The sequence below is a fragment of the Ochotona curzoniae genome, unplaced genomic scaffold (assembly GCF_017591425.1).
Source record: "Ochotona curzoniae isolate NIBS_2020 unplaced genomic scaffold, NIBS_Ocur_1.0 contig_1014, whole genome shotgun sequence".
Taxonomy (NCBI): domain Eukaryota; kingdom Metazoa; phylum Chordata; class Mammalia; order Lagomorpha; family Ochotonidae; genus Ochotona; species Ochotona curzoniae.
In genome coordinates, this window is record NW_024464920.1 from 21,755,289 (window position 1) to 21,777,992 (window position 22,704).

At 36.7% G+C, this 22,704-nt stretch overlaps 1 protein-coding gene across 1 annotated transcript in view; it reads right to left on the reverse strand.

Moving 5' to 3' along the window:
* SYT1 (synaptotagmin 1) overlaps positions 1 to 22,704 on the reverse strand; it is a 399,219-nt gene that overhangs the window by 347,707 nt on the left and 28,808 nt on the right. The window contains exon 3 of the mRNA XM_040981245.1: positions 8 to 14. The gene's annotated coding sequence lies outside the window, so the exon portion shown is untranslated. The remainder of the gene's footprint in view (positions 1 to 7; positions 15 to 22,704) is intronic.

Below are 22,704 nucleotides of genomic sequence, written 5' to 3' on the forward strand. Positions count from 1 at the left end.
AAAAGACATTATTCCTTCACTCAAGAACTTTATAATCTCTCCTTTGAAAGTTAAACTTTCAGAAGTTAAACTTCCGTGGCCAATGTTAATTTAAATTTCTAAAATGAAGTAGTTTCAACATGCTTGACTACTACTTCATTTAAAATTATGAGAAACTCAAATGATGTATAAAATTAACAATCCAATATTTAAAATATAATTATTATGTCAAAGCTATATTTCAAAAATTTAAGTATTGTATTTTTAATATCCTAAATTTACCATGAAGGGAAAGATTAATTTCAAAGTAGTTATATTCTCATAAAAAATGTAAGTTACTTCTCTATAGTAAGACCAAAATGTGCCTAGAATAAAAATAGCTATCAGTATCACCAAATTTCTCAAAAGGTCACTTACAAATGAAAAACACCTATTAAAAGAAAATTACTATAACCACACAGGATTTATTATTTGTAGTCAAATCCTATGACACAGATATGCAAGTATATTCATATATACACTGCATGCATACAACACAGACCACATGTACAAAGAAATGAACACACACATCACATTTAATGTAATTATGTGTGCTGCATACATGTTTTATTCTATAACATGCAATAGTCTGGAAACTAGCCCACAGTATACTTTTTCTTCTCTAAATTTGGGCATATGAAATGATATCCTCAAAGCAAGCTATTAAACTAGGTCATGATTTTTAAAGTGGCGATAGAAACAGCCAGTCTCAATAAGCTTCATTTCAAGTCTTCCCAATGCTTCCATAAAGCTCAACAAGCAAATATCATCACAGGTTTAGGTTTCAGTTTTGAGAATTTAAGGTCAGCCTAGAGAAACTGGAATGATGTTGAGGAGACTCTGGATTCACAGGAAAGTGATAGCAATGATGGCTCTGATAATTATTTGCCTCTAAGGAAAAATTACTCTGAATTCAGTCCTGTGTGTGTGATACATGCATTCTATGAAAATAGTTCTAGACCAATCATCACTGCCTAAGTGGTAAAACTCTGCATGGATAGAACTTGGCATTTTATTAAAACAGGTAACTTGTGTATTTTTCCCCCAGCAGCATCTTTCAGAGTACACTGTACATCCTATTGATCTCACTTAATACCTTTCTATGCATTTTAATGTGTTTGTTCCTCACATTTTCTCTTGCAGCCCTACAGGATGAGCAGTTCTCACTTCTGGGCAACATGCACTTCTATATAGCAGTCTCAGGAATTTGAAACAGCATCTGCTATAGGTTGGGTATATTCACAGTGGATTAAAGGGCATTTGCCTCATACTGACTACTGTAATGTGCTTCTATAAGAAAAATGTGCACATTCTTTGGAAATATCAACAGTCTCTTAATTTAAGGAAAAAGAACCATGAAACTGCAGCCAGACAATCAGAAAAAGAAAAAAGTACATGTTTGAGGACAAAGAAGTATGTAAAGAAAGAAAAATAGGGGGGAAAGAGTGGAAAGAAAAAGCATGATGAAATACTTGGGATAACATTTTAAATACTTGGGATAACATACAAAGAATAAAACATGTATGCCTGTTTGATAAACTGTAGAGGGAGTTTTTTGCCACTATTCTTATAAGTCTTGTAAACATGATATAACAGAGGTAATGATGTAGTAAGTGTATTGTAAATTACATATAATACAGTTAATAAAAATGAGGTCTCCAAGCTTGTTGTTTAATATTTGCTTCCAGAGACAACATTCCTAATTTCCTACTGTTGATGCCTATAAATACAGACTGCTTGCCAACTCAGCCTCAAACACATGTCCCTCCCATTGAGGGCTAAGTGCCTCACACTTCCCCACTTCAGTCCTCCTTGCTATGGGACAGGGGGCTGCTGTGGCTATGTCTCTCATATGAAGATTTTCATGTTGTCTACAAAGCTACATTCAATGGCTCTGTGAGAGAGGAAAGCTCTATCCAGGTCTTCTCTTCAGAGATCCAAAGCACATGAATGCCCAAATCCAAAGCAATTCTTTAATTCCCAACAACCTGCTGTCAACTAAGCCATGTGTTGTTTAACCAACTTTTAAAACTGATTCTGAAAATGCTACAGGTTCTAGACCCTCACTTTGGAGCTGTGAGATTTATCATCTAATGCTTGCTTCTCGACCTGTTAGACTCTTGCTGCAAGTAAGTCAAAAGAGTCACATTTAAATATCTGGTTTCAGTGACAATTCATAATTCATGGGCTCCATGCAGAGAACACTAATTACTGATTTCTTTCTAGGATAAGTGAAATACAAGGCACAGGAACAATATGTTATCCAAAGGTCATTTCTACCACTAAGACTAATGCACACATACTTTATTTTCTTTGAAAAACTAGATCCCGGGCTGCTTTGCTGTAGAGCCTTACGTTACTCATAAAGCACATTTGGTCTGGCCCAGTGGTTCTCAAAATGCTTTCAGAAACACTCATTTCCAACAACACAGACGGACCAGGAAATCACTGTTACGTGAAACAAGCCAAGCACAGGAAAACAAAGGCTATTTCATGTGTGGAATGTGAGAAAGTTACTTTACACATGTGGAGAGTACAAAGGTATTTTTTAGAAGCTGGGAACTCTAGTAGAGGGAAAGTTGTGGAAAGGATACTTGGTGGGTTTTAAGCTAGAGTAAGAAATATTTTGAGTATTCTACTGAACAGTTATCTGACTACTAGCAATGATAGTATATTTTTTTTTTCAGAAGAAGGGGAAACTAAAGAATGGGGTTTTGATTGTTTTCACCTAAAGTAGTGTTTAATAGTTGAACATGATGCAGGGTATACATGTTTTGAAAATGATCTGATACTCAATATGTATATTCTTCTTTCAATTAAAATTTGTGATGAATTTTCAAAAACAATTTTGGTCTTACATTCCTTTATAGCATAAAAATTATCCAGAAGAGCTTTTGCATATATGCCGTTTCTCCAGATCTACTGTACAAGAGAAATATAGAATTATTATTTTTAAAACCAATAAACCCACAGCAGGTTCAAACATTTAACAGGTTTTAAAAATAAGTCATTTCAAAAACCAAAATTATAGTGAGAGGAAAGATGCTTTGTGGATTTGTAATTGTTAAAATGGATTCTTCAATATGATTTTCAAATGGAGAAGACAGCTACACCCTGCTTCTTCACTGAGTTTGCTTACTCTAAATCTAGAAAGTCTTGCTATAAATAAAAATATTTCTGGAAACAAATGAAAATGACAGCACAACATATCATAATTAATACAATACAGCAAAATCAGTGCTAAGGTGTGATTTCATAACAATTAGTGCCTACATCAACAAATTAAAAAGGCATGAACTAAATGATCTATCAACACATCTCAAGGACCAAGAAAGAATGAGAAACTAATTCCAATGTTAATAGGGGAAAATAATTGACATCAGAAAAATAAATAAAATTGAAACAAGGAAATATATCTAATATTAGTGACTTGAAACACTGCTTTCCTCCTCCACAAAAATGAAAAAAATTGTTACCTTTGGCCCAATGAACCAGACTAAAAGGGAGGGAGAAGATGCAAATCAATAAAATCAACAATGAAAAAAGGGATATAAAAGCACAACAGATATACAATGAATTATCAGGAATTACAAAGAGCTAGACACCAAAAGAAAAAAATCTGGAAATCTAGATTAGATAGATAGGTTTATGGATGTACACAATCTACCTAATTGAATCAGTATGGTAGCAAAAATGTAAATGGATCTTATAAGTAAGCCTGGGATTAACTCAATACTAAGTATACTCCCAAAAACCAAAAATGGTTTCATTGTAGAATACCACCCAACTTTTCAAGAAATAATCCCAAAATTTTCAAACAATTAAAAACAATTGAAATGGAGGAAATGCTCTCAAACTCCTATGAGGCCAGCATCACATCAAGTCAAAACTAAAAACAACAAATAAACAAAGATAAATAACCACTGACCAATATTCCTGATGAACACTGTTGTAAATATCCCCAACAAAATACTAGCGCATTGAATCCACAACATATCAGAAAGATCATTCCATCAGAACAAGTGGGATTTGTCCATGATATACCGGGATTGTTCAACATAAAATAATCAATGTGATAAACTGCATTAATAAGCTAAAGAATAAAAAACAGTATGATTTTTTCCAATATACTCACAGAAATTATTTGACACAATAAAATATCCTTTCTTGATCAAAAACTTAAACACACTGAGTATAGACATCCCTCAACACAACCAAGGGAATATATTCAAAATCCCACAGCCAGCATCGTATTGTGGGATAAGCTGGAGGAATTTCCATGCAGATATGAAACAAGACAAGGAGGCTCACTCTTTAAGTGTATTAAGTGTGTTAAGTGTAGTCCTGAAAGTTTTAACTAGAAGTGTATTAAGTGTAGTCCTGAAAGTTTTAACTAGAATTATGAGGCAAGAAAAAGAAATCAAAGGGATACAAATTGAAAAAGAAGTAGTCAAATTATGCTTCTTTGCAGATGGCAAGGTTCTTTAAATAGGGAAACCACAAGATTCTACTAAAAGATTATTGTAACTCAGTCTGGTATATTCTAAGGATATAAAATCAATATTTAAAAAATCAATAGCCTTAATACACAATCCATGGCTGAAAAAGAACTGTAGGATCAGTCCCATTTAATAGCTACAAAACACTTAAATATCTTAGAATCATTTTAATCAAGGATGTGAAAGATTCCTATGGCTAAAATTTAAAAAAAAAATGGAAGAAACAGAATAAAACAGAAAATGGAAAACCCATATTTGTGAATTGGTAGGATTAATACAATAAAAAATCCATACTAGCAAAAACCAATCTACACATTCAATATAATTCAGATCAAAATATCTATGAATTCCTCTCAGTTTCACATTAAAATGATGCAAAAATTCATATGGAATGGCAAGAAACACTGAAAAACAAATGAAATCCCAATAAAACCGAGTCAGATATATCACAATATGACTTGGAAGATAAACTACGAGGCAGTTGTAATCAAAACAGCCTGATACTGGCAGAAGTAGACATGCAGAGCAATGAAATAGCTAAAGCAATCATAAACAACAAAAACCTGGAGGCATCACAATACAAGACTTTAAGACATATTTCAAGGCATTTCTAATCAAAACAACCTGGAGCTGGCACAAAAACAGAAAGGAAAATCAATGGACCTGAATACAAAGCTCAGAAATTAACCCACACATCTACAGTCAAGTAATTATTGATAAGTGAACTGAAATCAATCCAGTAAGAAAGGAAAATCTCTTGGACAAATGGTGCTGGGCAAATTGGATTTATCTTGTAGAAGTATAAGACAAGACCCCTCCCTACCTTATATCTTAGACAGAAATGAACTCTGAATGGATCAAGAATCTAAAGCTGTTATCTGATGCCATCAAACTAATAAAGTAGAACATAAAATTCTGCAAGGCACAGGCATAGTCCAAGAATTTGAAAACATCTGGGAAGTACAGACAATTAAAGCAGAAATAAACAAATGAGATTGCATCAAGCTAAGAAGGTTTTGCACTGCAAAGGAAAACACTCAACAAAGAGGCAACTAACATCACGGGAAAAAATATTTGACAATTATGCCACTGACAGAGGATTAATTTTAGAATCTATGAAGAGCTCAAGAAACTCAATCACAGCAAAACAAACGATGCAGTTTTAAAATGGGCCAAAGACAGGAACAAGCAATTTTCAAGGATGAAATATAAACGTAAACATGCTGAAGATCAGTAAGGCACCAGGGAAATATAATAATCACAATGAGCATTTGCCTTTCCCAGTTAGAATGCTTATCATATGAGGATCGAAAGATAATAAATGCTTGAAAATGTGGGATCAGAAATGTACCCCAATACACTGTTGATGGGTATGTAAGCTAGTAGCACCTAATGGAGGAGAGCATGGAGAATCCTCAGTGATCTGAAACTAGATCTGCCATATCCCAGCAATCCCAGTCCTGGAATTTACCCAAGTGAAATGAAATCAACATACCAGTTATCTGCACATCCATGCTCACTACAGCCAAGATATGGAATCCACCCAGATGAGCACGAACAGATGACTGGAAACTGAATGTGGTATATATGGTTGCAATGAAATTTTGTCATGTGCAAAATAGAGGCAATTGGAAATGATTATGCAGTGAAACAAACTAATCCCCAAAAGACACACATACATTGGTCCTGATCTGTGATAATACACACAGCACAAAATCAGTATTGGCATTTTGTAGTTTGCTTATTATTTACAGCTTTTGTCTACACTCTTGAAGGACAAGTTTTTTTGTTGTTGTTTTGTTTTGTTTTCTTTTTTACCTGCTGTTTAAATTCTTTACCTAATGGACTGTTAGGCCTGCTATTGAGAAGTGAATTGAAAGTATTCCATTGTAATATTTTATTTTTTAAAGAAAGAAGGGTATGTGGATAAGGTGGGCTCGGGAGGTTTGTGTCAGTACGTACCGTCATCTGTGTCATCAAAGACATAATATTCGTTCAGCTTAAACATCATTTCCAAAAAGGAATATGAACATTGCTTTTATTTCATAGACCCCAAAAGGTGGGACCTGAAGTCACCAGATCACACTTTGACAAGCACTGATGTAGAATGCGAAGCCTTCATTGTACAGTCACAATCCTGAATTGGAACTGTGGCTTTGTTTTCAAATCATTTTAAGACATCAGTAAAATTATTTTCCCTGAGACACAATGTATCAGGTAAGATTCAGGATAATGCTTACTCAGTATTAGAATAAAACAATTTAAGAATACTTAAAGTTCATGGAAATAGTGAGCGTAAAGGTTTTTGGAGCCATATTTTTGAAATCCATGAGTAATTTCTGGTTAGATGCGTTTTCACACACTTTCTAGAGGGATCTTACACATAGTTTCTGTCAGTAGTTCTGAACTTACCAGTCAAAACTGTTAAGCTAAGCGTGCTGCTCCTTCCTTCAGGAAGCTCTTCGGCACTCCCATAGCAAACCCTTGTGGATTGATACGTGAACTTGAAGTTGTTGCTTAGTACTTTACCCAGAATTATGAATATCTTGCAAGATAGTTACAATTATGCAGAGAAATAACAAACCTTCTTGAAGGTGTTTGAAAAGAATAAAAGGGACATTAAAACAAAAATGGTCATATTTGAAGACCAGAATAATATAAATGAATGGAATATTTGATATAGAGGTAAACTTCAACTCTTTCACAGATGAAGTAAAAATACAAATGTGTTGTTATAAAAGTCCAGGTTTGAGCAGGATGTCTTCCTGGACTCCCTATTGTACTACTGACTTACATGGCACACTGAAGGATAACATTCTTTTTCTGGGGGCAGATGATATTGTTCTGCCATTTTTTTCATCACTAGCTAACTTTCTGATATGGGGCAAACCAATCTGTGTATAACTATTAGTACTACAGGATTCAGCTTTAGAATCACTGTTTTTGCACATTAAACATCTGTCTGCCATGCTCCTTAATTATATAATGCTATGATATTTTTTTCTGCAACACAGCAGAATTTTTAAAGGCAGGAGTGATTTGAATATTTGAAGTTCAACTCATCAATACAGATGCACAATTTTAACAGAGGGCCACTGTGCACTGAGGAACAGAGCTATAACAAAACCATTCTCCACCAAAAGGAAAAAGAAGAGTGTTTAGAATGGAAAATTTATCAGAAGAAGAAATAGTTTCTATTTTACAAGACTCACGATGGAATCCCTTACCCTTTAGCTTGATTTTTTTTCTTGACAGTCTAAAACCAATTTTATAACTCAGTTGTCTCCCAGCTAAATGTGCAACCTGCTGCAGAGATGAGTTTGTGAAGCTTTCACCATACAACGTGATGGATTTAAAGAGTGCCCACGTGTATTTGCAGGCGTGTTTTTATAGTTGAAAGGAGCTTTGCTTCTGTTTGTTTTTTTTTTCTTTCTGATGTAGGCTTATAAAATCTATTAACAAAAAGACATATCAAGAATAGAACACAAAGAAAGATTTATGCTTTATATATGCAATTACACTAACAGTCTAGCAGGTTGACTTAGAATGAGACAATGTCAGAGTTTCTGACTTCCTTAGAGTATTATTGAAAAGCTGCCTCAATTCTCCATGAAGGCATTTTACTTTCTCATCAAACTGTGTTTAGACTTGGCTACCCATGAAGCAGCCCTGCTTGGCACTGGCCTAGGAATTAAAAACCACAGGTTTCTGCAAAGGTTCATAGAAACGACAACCTTTAAACATTAGAATGATATATTTTTCCAAAGTGTTTACAGAGTCTCAGGAACCCAGATAGGCTGCTACAGACAGGGAACAGCAGGAAACAGCCACAATATAAATTCATAGTTATTTCCATCTACTTCTGCCAAGCGGTGACAGAATTAGGAAAGGGATACTTGCCACCCACACTATGCAAACACTAAGGAAATTGCACCTCTATCAGGTCAAGCATGCATCTATTATTTTGTATTATTCATATTGATTTCATGCTAAATCTGTTTTTAAAAAATGAAGCTGCTTCATATCAGCAGTGCATAATATCTTCTGGTTTTTTTTTTCTTTTTTTGGAGAGAAAGCAAATCAGTGTACACTCTTATTTTCCTGACAGGGAAATGTCCTGGGTGTCCTGTTAATTGAAATGGACAATTTTCTAGGCTCAGAAGTCTGTCAGGTGGTCTTGTTGCTGCAACATAATGCTAACCACAGGCACAGATGAAATGGGTCCTATTCGCAAAATGATGCTGGTTAAATTGATTTAGGAAGATAGAAATTACACGTTAGAAAATAAACTGATGATTACAGAAAAATACATTTTTTAAAAAAACACTGCTAATTCACACTGATCAAGAACATCCTTAATATTGTACTTCATTTGCATTGAAGGGCAAAAAAGCTGTTATTACTGAGGTCAGGGGAGGAGACAGTGGGTCTCGCAAATAATTTATTTTAGATTTGAAGTGTCAGATCCTATATCAACTTACAATGTAGTATTCATTCTCTTGCCATATAAATTGACACTATTTTGTTTCTCAAAATGAGGTTTTGCACCACCTCCCTGGGATGGTGTCCTTTGGTGTAGTATATCACACAAAAGTAACTTGTAGAGATGTAGAAATAAAAGAAATAATGCATTTTTCCATCACAGGAAGCATCTACTTGTTAATGCCTTATGAAAATGAAAGGATTTTAATACATGCAACAAGAACTGATTTGAATTTTGTTTGACTTCACTTACAAATTCTCCTGGTTTCTCCAGCCAACAATTCTGTCTTGCTTTCTCTGACATGAATGGGATTTAATCAGTAATAATAAACACTGCAGACTGTTCCCTCAGTTCTAACCTCTGTAAGTCATTATTGCCTCATGCAGTTAAATGCAACTAACACAGTAACAACCAGGCAGATGAATCCCAAAATAAAAACCTCTCTCTCATGCTGGCCAATTTGATCAAATCACACCTTAGTCAAACAGACACTCTGAGCTATAGTGTTTGCATTAATTTTTTGCTATTTTGCTGTAGTTATTAAACTACTGCATTAATCAACATATACATGGTAACTATTTGTTATACTCGTATTGAAAACAGATGATAGATTCATTACAGTAAGTAGTTACCAGACCTCGATTTTATATTCCTTTGTGTCCTGTTTCATTTATTAGTACAATCAGCAGGTAGTCTTTGAGCCTCCATCTGTCATCAAGTTAGACAAGGGATTCAAGATTTCTGGCATGGGGTCCAGTGCAGCAGCCTAGCAGCTAAAATCCTCACCTTGCATGCCCAGATACCCAATACAGGCACTAGTTCTAATCCTGGTGGCCACACTTCCCCATCCAGCCCCCTGCTTGTGGCCTTGGAAAGTGGCCGAGGATGGCCCAAAGCCTTGGAACCCTGCACCCGCATGGAAGACCCAGAAGAGGCTCTAGGCTCCTGGCTTTGGATCACTCAGCTCTGGCCATCGCAGTCAATTTAGGAGTGAGTTATCAGACAGAAGATCTTCCTCTCTGTCTCTCCTCCTGTCTGCATGTCTGCTTTTTCAATAAAAATAAAATGAAACTTGAAGAAAATGATTTCTGGCTATGCCAGGAAATCAATGGAAAGAAAAAGGCAAAGAAATTATAACAATAATTTTTATGTGCTGAGAACAAAACACCTTGCCTATATCACTTAGCTTTAGGTAAGCATTTTATTAAGTAATATTCTCCCATTTTTAGCCAAACAAAATTGAGTCCCAGAGCATTCCAGTGACTTGAAGTTTTATTACTAGTGACACTTCAAACTGAAATTAACACAGGCCTTTTCTAAATTATTCTAAGTTGTTAGTTTAAGTTTCGAAGTCTCCAGTCCTGGGTTTTGCTTATTGAAGTTGAATCATGACACTGATATGGCATGGCTTTTCTGCTGGGACAGGCTTGCAGCCCAGCTCTAGAAACTCCTCATCCAAGTGCAAGCTTTCTTGTCTACACCCTTATACAGCTTATGGTTGATCTATCCAACCAAAAGAAACGCATTTCTGGCCCCTCTTTCTTTAGGCACCCTGCTTTCACCTTTGAATTTGTTTTTTGAGAAGAAGTAATTTTGATGATTATAAAATACTTTGAAAACTTACTGTATTTTGCCATAAATCTAAATCTCCTCCACTTGGCAAAGGAAATTATAGCCTCCTCTCCAGTCCTATCTGGATCCAGTCTGACTATGCTATGTTAGTAAGCATGATTAGATGGACAAAATTTTGTTCTTATAGTCTATAGCAAAATGGTACTTACGATCTGCAAAGATACATTTCAAAATAATGACAAAAGTTTCCAAATTTTCTCTTTCTCCTTCCTGTTTCTGGGGGAAGGGAAGCAGTAACAGGAGAAGCCATACCCAGTCACCAAACCACCACAGTACCCAGTGGTGGAGAATGGCCACCTGATATCTACCCAGGGTTCCCAATGTGGCACATGCTTCAAGGGTTCCTCCCAAGTGGTTTCGCTAGTTTTGACATGCTGTCTACCTCGGTGATTCCAGAGTTAGGACCCCCTTCCAATGTCCATTGGTTGACCTAGTTGACTTTAGAGTCTCCATTCACCCAGCTACGTGTTATCATCATTTGGCTGGGGTAGTTGTCCATTTGTTCTGTCCTCCTTCCTCTGCTCTGGGAACAGATGTCCTCTGAAGTCCCCAACAGGCTGCCATATCTTCCATAGGCATCTGAACCAGCCATCTACTGTTCCATCTTTTCCACTGAGGAGGCCCAGCTCTGACACATGATGCTACAGTGAGACCACCAATCCTGGTGTGAGACCTCAGGTCCCCACACGCTCTCTCCTCTGCCATCACCAGACCCCTGTAAGCCCATGCATCACATTTCCACAAGCATGCTGCTGGGCAGGCAATAAACTTTCCCTGGTGCCATTGAGGCTCTGGGCCACCTGACCAGTACCCTAAAGGTTTCCTACCCCCAGGGCTCATGGACCATGCACCCACCTCACAGGTGGGCCTAAGGACCTGGGCCAAGCGCCCAGGCACACTCGCCAGACCTTCTACCCCTGCAACTCATGACCCAGTACCCACTGCAGAGCCTGGCCTAATCACCCTCGCCAGGTGACCTGGGTCCTGCAGGAACCCTGCCCTTGGGGCTCACGGACCTGGCGCCCACAGTGCAGGTGAGCTCAGGTCAAGACAATTTCTCTTCAACCCTCTTCTCTCATCTTTTCGTCTTCATCTTGGTCCATTGCCAGGTCTTCATTACTAGGCTCTCGGCTATTAGTTTCAGATGACTCACATTACTCTTTCTATCCATTTATCACCTTGTTGACAGAGATATTTTATCAGAGTACAATCAAATAATGTCAATTTTCTGACTAAAAACTATCAGCAGCTGCTTCCTAAAATTACAGAGCTGAGTACCAAGGACCTCTACCAAACTAATCTCTTCTTATATTTCGAATGTCTTTTCCAACTGTTCTTACATGTTCAGACTATGCTGGAGTCCACTACTTAAAGTGCTTCATTCTTTTTAAAGCAAACTTTAGCTATTCTGAAAAGAATTCACTTCATTTTAAGTTGTAGAAAGCATCACAACTCATAGAAGACTCGCAGATTTTATCATTGGAGTTTTCTCCTCTAAAAGTATAGATATACCACAGGATAGTATTTCTGACACAGTGCTCTTAGTAAATCATTTAATTGATTTCAGGTCTGAAAAAATTGACCTCTGTAGTATAAGTTACTCTCCATGGGCAAATTATAAGTAAAAATGCAACACTGGTTTTCAGAGGAAATATAGTTGCCACCAGTGTGACATCACCTACACTGTGGCCAGCTGTTTAAATAGGAACAAAGTGACTTCAAAGGAAGACATTATGCTTATGGAAACAATCCACTGCAGCCTTAATTCCAGAATCAACAAAGTTGAGATCAGGACATTGAAGAGCTATGGGCTTATTCTTTTTAGCTTTTATCTGGACAAAATGTGTGACAAGATTTGCCACACATTCCTTATCTTACACATACATTGTGATAGGGACAGGGTAAGAATTCTTTAATATATCACGGAGAAGGCTCTTCTGTTGCTAACTTTTTTGTTTCATTACACCTGTATCCAGGATGCTAACTTAACAACAGCTCTTAACTGTGTGTGTTGAGTGTGTTTCAGTGAAGGAAGAGCTACCATCTGACTTAATTAATCTTGATTTAGGAAAAGTGCTTGATAAATCATTTCCCAAGAAAGAAGGTTCCATGGCTCATTGCATTTCATTTTCAACATAAATCTGTGATTGACTCAGTGTGTGATCTCGGCCAAGTCATTTAACCTCTCCTTGCCTCTGATTCTTGGTATACACGTTACAGATAATTCTGACTCACTGAACCTGGCACAGAAAATACATGAATCAACACTGAGATGAATGTGGAAGATTGCTGAAATAGTGGAGCAACATGTGGCATAATAATGTTACTGCGTTGTTCACGTAAGCCCTAAGCAAATTGTCTTCTTGTCGAACGTCATATTTCTGGCAAACTAAGTACTTTGGATTTGTTTACACAAATAGCATAATGTTGACTTTGATTAATTATATAGATATTCCGGCTTCATGAAATTGGCACAGATATAATCTACTCAATAACTTAGTATTAAAATTTGAGTTTTATTCTTTGGCTGTTTGGTTCTGATCCTCTGAGATTAATCCATTAGCAAAGCAATACATAAAAAGGATAGCAAATATTTATCAAATAAATTGCCAGAGACAACACATAGTTTGAATCAATGTAAAGAGTTTAAAAAGAGGAAAAATAGGAGGGAGTTACTTAATGTTATTTAAAAATCAAAGTGCCAAGAAGGGTTTTGTGTTTGTTTGCTTTTTCATTTCTTTAGCTATAAGCAGGTCATTCTGTAGCATGTATTTAACTTCCTGCTATAAATTTTCTCTTTCATCCTATTGCTGATTAATTTTTATGGCTTTTTATTTAAAGGGATATATAGCAACTGTAAACCTACACTATCAGGATATACTTAAATGGTGGAATAATACATTTATGACTGTTCATGAAGCACTATGCATTAAAAAAAAGGAAGGAAAGTCAGTGGAGAGTGGGGATGAGGGGCAGCAGGGGAAATCGCAGACATTATGGAGCTGTATCACAAAATAAAAACAAAAATAAAGAATATCAAAGTGATTACTATAAACATTTAAAATGGAGCCAAATCCATGTAGCATAAACTTTGAAAGATATTTAACTCTAGTTTTGCACCTTTACCATACATTCAGTATGAAATTTCAGAATATTTTCAAAGAGAAGAAATTTGCCTCAAATAGGGGTCTGATATAGAATGGTTCAAGGAAAGATTAATTTTAAACATTATTCTAAATTGTAGTAGTACTTAACAGTCATAATATTTTAAGGTATATTTTTGGTTAGATTTAAGAAACAAATGAATTGTACTAGCTACGAAACTTATTACTGTTGCAAGTATTTAAGATGATTTTTCACTGGAAGGCATCAAAATACTTGTTTTCAGAAACAAATTTGATGTAACAATATAGCATTGATGTTATATGAAGAAAACCTTAACAATCTTAATATATTTTCCCCAGTCCTTGCATTCTATAGTTACCTAGAAGCTGTTTTTTTTTTCCATACAATCCATGAAGAGTTGATGCAAAGTTTTGTTATTTTCACCAAATGGACTGGGTTAAACATTTTGATTCAACTCTCCAATAACTTATGCAGGAAGAACACTTGAATAAAATGGAAAATATCTAAACTTTGTGACGTTGGGGAGATGAGGTACTTAGAGGAGTCTGCCACCTGCACAAACGGCTGAACCAGCATCCTTTACTTGTAATAGCATTGGCTAAAATTGTGGGCTCATGTTCTTGTTACAGCTTTCAGAGCCAATTCATCGCTAGATCCCTGATGCCTGTTCCTGGATTCAGCGCACTGCAAGTATTTGATCAACCAGCTGAATGGACTGAAATCACAGACACGATTCTACTGGAGTGTGCTCAACTCTGTATACTATCCAGCAAACATTTATGGAGCAGCTATCATATTTTTAGGTAATACGGTGAGCAAAGGACACACAGGCACACATACACTCTCTTACTTGAAAAATCACATAAAAATACTCTATTAGATAGAGCATTAAATGAATACTAATTTTGGAAAATACTTAAAGAATCATGGCAAAATTCTCTAGTAAATGACTCCTTATGTAACATGAAAGAGATAAAAGAGTTAGCTGGGTTAGTGTGGAAACAAGTCGAAGTGGCACTGATTTCCAATTGGAAGTCACTGCATTGAAAGAAAAGCTTACAGCAGAAATTGTGGGATACTGGAAAAACCAAAGAAAAGGGGAGATGTGGCTGGTGGTAGATTAGTCACACCCTACAGAATATAGTATGTCCTGTTATGAAGATCACTGCATAGAAGGAGAGAGGAGAAGCCATAGAGGAACAGGACTATTCTGGCAGCCTGGACTGTGCTGTTTTGCCTCTCATTAAACAACAGTAGCACCAGCTTAGTTCTGTCTGAGAGAATGCTGATTTGTGATGCTGGAGTGGGAGTTTAGCATATGGGTTAAGATGGCTTTTTTTTTTTTAAGATTTCTTTTATTCTTATTGGAAAGTCAGATATAAAGAGGATGAGAGACAGGGGAAGATCTTCCATTCACTGACTCACTCCCCAAGTGGCTGCAAGGACTGAAGCTGTGCCAATCTGAAGCCAGGAGCCAGAAGCCTCTTCTGGGTTTTCCACATGGGTACAGGGTGCAAGGCTTTGGGCCGTCCTTGACTGCTTCCCCAGGCACAAGCAGGAAGCTGGATGGGAAATGAAGCCACTGAGACTAGAACTGGTGAACATAATGGGATCCTGGTGCAGGCAAAGAAAGGAATTTAGCCACTAGGCTGTGGTGCCAGGCACAACATGGCTTTAAGATTTGCTTATCCCCTCCAAGAAAGTCTGAATTTCAGTCCTGGCTCTGGTTCCAAACAATGCTTCCTATGAATGCATATTTTGGGGCGTGTTCCATGAAAGCTCAAATACTTGGATCCCTGACACCCATGTGGGAGACCCAGAGCGAGTATCAGAATCCTTGCTGCAAAGCCTGGTCCAGCTATGATTGTTTCAGAAATCTGGGGAATGAATCAACAGATAGAAGACATCTCATTGTCTCTAAAATATTTAAAAACTATAGACATTTAAAACTTAAATCAATATCTGTTGCATTGTTTTCTTCTGTAACAGGCAACAATGTTGTTACTCTTTAGAGCCCCACCTTTCCATATTGGGATATCTACCCACATATCCAGTATCAACTGATACTAAAATGGAAGATTTGCAGCCTCCTATTGCTAGGCACCGGGTTTTTGGTTCTGGACTCCAGGGTTTCAGATCTGCAATCTGGTTTTAGGTCTGTCCAGAGAATCTAATGATACACAGCATCAAAAAATTATTCCAAAGAAGATCTGAATTAATATCTTAGGCAAGGACTCTCAAGCATTTATAGGAATCACCTGGGGGATTTATAAAATTAAGATGACCAGTTTTTGTACCTATAAATTTTAATTTAGGAGGTTTGGGATAGTGACATGGGTATTTTTTTAAATATTGGTAAATTTTAAGTGCCAATTTGAAAGTTACTGATCTGTTATATATGTTATTGGAATTATTCTTAGTAGGAAGTCTCAGTAGTCATTCAGACCCCTTTAGTATAAATTCTTTAAGGTCCAGGGCACTATTGTTTCCAACTTTTTCTCCTTAACAGGGTCTAAGTGTTAACCATTACCCATTTCTTGGGTGTCTGTGCAATTCTGTGCAATCTTTTTCTTTCTTTCTTTTTTTTCTTTTTTGTGGCTGGATGGAATGCCCTTGCTATAAAAGCACACACTTCAGTGCAATTTGTCAAACAGATCACTCATCCCACTGCTTGTAATTAACTGATTAATCAGTTTTCTTCTAAGTTGTGATGTAAAGCCAAGGGGATCTTTTCTGTTCTACGCTCCACAGAATCTTAAACATCCAGTAGAGTACCTGACACAAAATAATAAGAAGCAGACAGAAATGCGAAATTTTTTAAACAGTTGATGTTTGTAAGGTTTCCTCTACCTTCTTCCTCACCAATGAATATATATTATTTCATCTACTATTTATATTGGACTCCAACATAACTTCTTAGGTCTTGATCTAGATGGAAAAATAAAAATAGAATGTTCAGAGGACATCTCAATAACAATTGGCTTTTTGTCCCAAATTTCCCATTTCTCTCCATCTCTGAGGGCACAAAGTCCTAAACCCCAGACAGCCTTCCCTCGAAAAGAAAATCAAACAGATTTTTAAATGAAGAAATGCTCATGGGAGCAAAATTGCTCAGGAATTACATGACAGCACAACAGAAGAAGAAAACTGTTTTAAAATTGAAATGAATAAAGAAAATACAAATAAAAAGACAAAAATCAACATCTGAGCACACAAAGAGATGACCCAAAATGGATTTGCAGAAGAGCAGAATTCTATGAGTAGATAATGCAGAGATTAAAGGAGGAAGAGTAAAAATAAAAATGACCAGTGGGATGTGGGCGTCTTTGAGGCATTAGAGTCATTAACCAAGAATCTGGAAATAAACAAGACAACAGTACAATGAAAAACGGTTTGTGAGAAATGTGTTATTATAAACAACTCTGGGCCTGTTCTGAGCACATAAGGAAACTTCATTTTCAGAGGAGAATTTGCTCAGAATGAAGTGAAAGATCTAACAAAACATAGCCAAAGTGAGGAAAGGGCATGAGACAGTTGGGTGGTACTCCTCATTTTTGTATTTGTTACCTCTATTGGAATAGAGATATCTATTCTAGTCTTGGCTGGGGACTGGGGGGAAAAAGCACAGAATTTATTTCTGTCCAATTTTAATCTTGTCATGGTCACTTTCAATCCTAATTCTATTGATTTTGCAACCTCTTTCTCCACTGTACCAAAATAAAATATTGAAAGAACAGGACAAAGATGTATTAACCTATGTAATAAGAAAGCAATATCATTCATCCAACAATAAAGAGAAACCCATAAAACCTCTGGCATAGGCCTCAGACCCCACACAGCAGCACTGCATTCGTTGACACTGCAAAGCCAATTAGGAACCTGTGAGCAGAGCTCAGGATTGTGAAATCAGCAGAGAACATGGCAGCAATAAAGGAAGCACTTCATCCAATATACAGAATACCTACTTTGTGCTGAGTTTAAGTGCCTACAGACTACAGCATCATAAACATGTCGTGGAAGAAAAAAAAACCCTAAGAGAAAGGGGAAATAAGGGGAAAGTGGAATGACTAGAATTTACACTGATGAAAAACAATGTAGAGACAGAGGATAAAGCATATGAATTCCAAAATGTTGAAAATATAACCATTTAACATTTCTCCATTTTAAAATGTTAATAGACCAGTTCTTATATTTGTAAACAACGTACCCTATGGATATGAGCCTGACTTTAAAATAATTACACCACTTGGTTCATAACAAATTTATACTGATTATATGAAATAAAATACTTTTGTCATAGTGCCAGCAAGTAATAATCTAATACAAAGAAATTGGAATTAAATGCTGCGGATCACTGATGCTTTTGCTAATATTCCATAGAAAGCATGTAGAGGAGGTAAGATGATTGTCGTTGTCTGAAAGTAGGTGTGGTTCCCTACTGTTTTACCAATCCAGAGACTTGCATAAATAATTGCACACCTACAAGCAAAACTGGAGGGCTCCTTAAATGATAAAGACAAGAATTATCAAGAATTAAGATATGAGTTTAGGAAAAAATAACACACAAGCATTCAAAGAGATTTATTTTCTCAGGAAAGTACTCAAAGCATCCAAACTACCATCTTGTGTTTCACAGCAGCCACATCTGAAATTGCCACATGATTACAAAAAGAGGTACCTTCAAGCACATTAAGTATTTAATGAAAGTGAACAACTCAGATTTAAAATCTGATGCAGGGCTTTGTAAATGGAGTAGTAATGTTCCAAGTAATCTTGAAGCATAAATACATTTAGAGCAAAGTTCCTTAAAATTACACCAAAATGTTTTCCTAGCCAAGAAAATTGTTCTTGAATAATATTTTCTTTTTCAGACAGTAAAGAAAATAAGTTGATGACATTTTTATGCAATTTCCGGCTGGATTCTGTGTGGGCCTAGAAGACATGGCAGTGCTCATTTACAAGGACATTAGCTAGGAAACTGAGGCTAAGCAAAACCAGGAGTGAACAACAGGAGACTGTAAAGGAAATAGCTGGAGCTCCTTACGTGTGCAACCTGATACCTGTCCAGGATTCTGGGGATGACTTATGCTTCTCTTTGGTCTTTTACTCTCTCCTTGATCAAAATCCTTTTCTTCTCTTACTCAAATTTCCACCCAGTAGCAGCCAGAGGAAGCATCTTAATGTAATCCAAGGACATGGTAGTTTTCTATTTAACACATATCATTGGGTAATCATAGCATTTAGCAATCAACCCAACTCCTCATCATGCCCTACTGGATCTGTCAGACTGAGCCCCTTCCTGGTTCATAGAATACTTTCCTGCTTTCATGACACTAAGGCCATACTTTCTTTCTTTCTGCTTTTAGAATAAACTAATATCAGTCTTTCTCAAGACCTTTATGCATGTTGAACTCTGACTGGACCCCTCTCCCTCCAATACTCCACGGAAGGTTTCAACTCAGAGATCGCAAGCTTAGAGAACCCTTCGCTGATTATCCTGTATCAATGGAAGTTCTACCCTCCACTCAAAAGTTAGTATTTCATGGCTGTCTGATTTTTTATTTCTCCTGGCATTGAGGGGCTGTTTATACAAGTTTATTCTAGTCTTACTTCATTTGTGTCTAAATAAGTTATTTAAAAGCAAGGGCTTTGGTTAATACATTTATTGCTGTAGCCCCGTATGTGCCTCCCAAAGCCAGTACGCTAAACTCGGATACGTAGTAAGCATCTGTAGTTGGATGTTGAAGGAAGAAGGGGGCCGCTACTCACACATTCCATCTAGATCGATTCCCTGTTAGTGAAGGCATCACCTGCTAGCATTCCTCTCTGTCTCTGATTAACGTTTGCACTAGAATCCGTTCATTACATCTCTGAGCACTGAGCTCCCAAAACATCCTGTTCACCATCTGCACTGAGAGTCTCTTCTTGCTGCCTCTCAGGGGAGAAGAGCTGAACTATCACATCTAAGAGAGTTGTAAGTACTATTTAGTCTTCCCCGTCTATTCCAAAGGAACCGTTCAGTATATTTTGGGTTCAGACATCTACTAATCAAAACAAAGTCCTAGATATTTGTACACAGAAGTGCTCCCCGAGGACATGGATTCCCTGCAGCACTGTCACTGCTGGTGCCAGTTGAAAGGATTTGGGAACTGCTGCAGGCCACAATCTCCTATTCAGGTAATGAAGGTCATTAATAAAAAATATCATGACCATATAAAACAAATCCCATTCACACACAGCAAAATACCACATATCTAATGTGATCATTTAGAATATGGGAACTTATAGAATACATCTCAACTTCAACTTTAAAACCATCAGAATAAACTACAAGTTGGGGAATTCAGAGGGCAGGCACATCAATAGTGCCTGGAGTAATTAAAAAGCAGCATGGAGGAGGAGAGGCTTGAGAGGGTCCTTGAATTGCAGTTGGACTTAAATAGCTGCTATATTTAGTCACATAATTACCCCTTACCTAATTTTGAGGGGAGCACTGCCTGTCCTCTCTGCCCAATTTCTCCTGGACGGCTGCCATGCCCGTCAGCAGCAGCGGCCCTTTAGCTGAAAAACGGCCAACAAGGTAACTGTGTGCAATTTCAGGGCAAAAAAAAAATATCTGAAACTTTTACAGATTGAATTGCTCATGGAAAAAATCATCTTAGGAATATATTTGTATAGATTTTTTTCTTAGAATTCTTCTGGTGGCTTTAAGAATGTACAAAACAACAGAGCATTTGTAGCTACAGACTAATGGAAGCTCATAATCAATGTAAAGCATCATAATCAATTGCAACTAAGCTATATTGCAAAGGACTTAAACCCAATTATAATATGTGTTGCCTTAAGCTTTGACATGGTTCATCATGGAGACAGTCTGGACTGGGTGATGGGATCCCCCTTCCATCCTCCACCAAAATCAAGCGAAGTAAATCTCTGAAGCTTTCTGAGAATGTCTTTCTGCAAATATCCAATCATCCTACCTGACAGACTTCAGATAAGTTACGCACCCACAATGGATGGCACAGATGTCATTTCAGGTACTCTCAGAAGGTGGCACCAGATAATCATCCCTGGTGACTGCCAAAGGCAGAAGAGCCAAATAGACTTACAACATCATCAATGGCAGTAATATGACTTAGATTCTCAGAACACAACATCCATTGCCTGGATGTCATTCCTGATCATTGCTCTGTCCGACTTCCTCTTTTCCCCCATAGAACACTCCAATTTATAATTTCTTATGGAAAACATCTCTTATACAATAGCATTCCTTTGGACTTGGCAACTTCTGTCATACAGGTGCCAGATGTTGGCAACATGCTATGTTGGCTACTACTAATCAAGCATTCCCTTGACAGTACACAACCACATACTTTAACGCCCATTCTTTACATAAGTGGTCTTGAAAAGTGGGTACACGTTTATATGCTTGATAAAAACAAGTACTGAAAGCAATAAATACCAACACTTCCACTGCAAGTTAAGACAAAAATTAAAAATTCTTTAGCAAATTTTACAATTTGATTCTTCCTATAAGAGGAGTTTAAGAAACCTTCCCCGGCTTCATTAACCCCACGCACATGTGGATTTTAGGAGCTAGGACGTGAGGTCTCTGGATGTCCTACAAGATATGAAGTCTGTCCATGAAAATCAACTAGCTAACAGAACTATAGGCAAACACAGCATCCATTCCAAAAGGCGACAGAGTGTGGGTCTCTAAGCTACAGATGCTAACTTTCCCTCTAGCAGGAAGGAAAGAAAAAAAAAAGATACCCTAAAACATTATTTAGTGAGGATGGAAACTGATACAACCATTATGGAGGATAGTATGGAAATCCCTCAGCAATTTGAAAACAGAATTACCACGTGACCTAGCCATTTACTATTGGTAATTTACCCAAATATAATGAAATCAATTTATGAAAGTTGTTTCCATTCCCACATTTATAGCACCACAACTTAAAACAGCTAAGATACTGGATCAACATAGATTATCAATTGGTGACTGGATTAAAAAAAGTGAATACACACAATATGAAGTACTCAGCCATAGAAACAATTCTGTGCTGTCTTTTGCAACAAAATGGATGCAAGAAGAGACTACCATGATTAGTGAAGTAAACAAGTCCAAAAAAGATAATTACCTTTTTTTTTGATATGTGGTAATTATTATACATTATAAAAATGTATAAGGATAAAATGGACATTGTGTGATTTAGTTGTTTAAATTTTATTTATTAATTCTGTGGAATTGTGGTCTGTATACCTGTTGAATATTAGTTTTAGAGGTACATAAAGCCTGTTGTTATTTAATGGATTGGAATCACAATTTTTTTTTGCCAAAATTGAAAGGGGAGAGCAAAAAGGAAGGAAGGTAGAGGGTTGAGGGAGGGAAGTACAGTCATCTTCTTAGAATAGCATCTATGCACTTATTCTCTTCATATTAATAAAATTTTTAAAAAAAACACTAAATAAAAAAATAGGGGTTTAGATTAGAGTAGTGGGGATACTCTGATGATGAAGGTTACTATTTTATTATGGTGTCTGTTCCTGGCACTTTTCTCACATAACTGATGCTTTTTCAGGATGCTAGCAATTGTTAGCTTAACACTGGAACAAAAGAAATTAATCCTTTTAGAATGATGATTCAAACCTGCCGAATGAAAAGCATAGCTGTAAGCTAACTTCAAAGTTTACGGTCTTTGTAGAAGAGATTTCGATAGAATTATGTAAAATGAAATGGTGCTGTTTGCGGGAACGGTTTATGCTATCAAAAGGTAAAACACAAACAGATTAAAGTATGCAGATGTGTGAGTAAATAAAACACATCCTCACAGTTTTAATATAAATCCAAGTATGGAATGACCACTGACATCCAGGAGACTGGAAGTATCTTCAGTGTAATGTACGTTATAGTCTTCTATAATTAGAAATAGCTGCAACAAC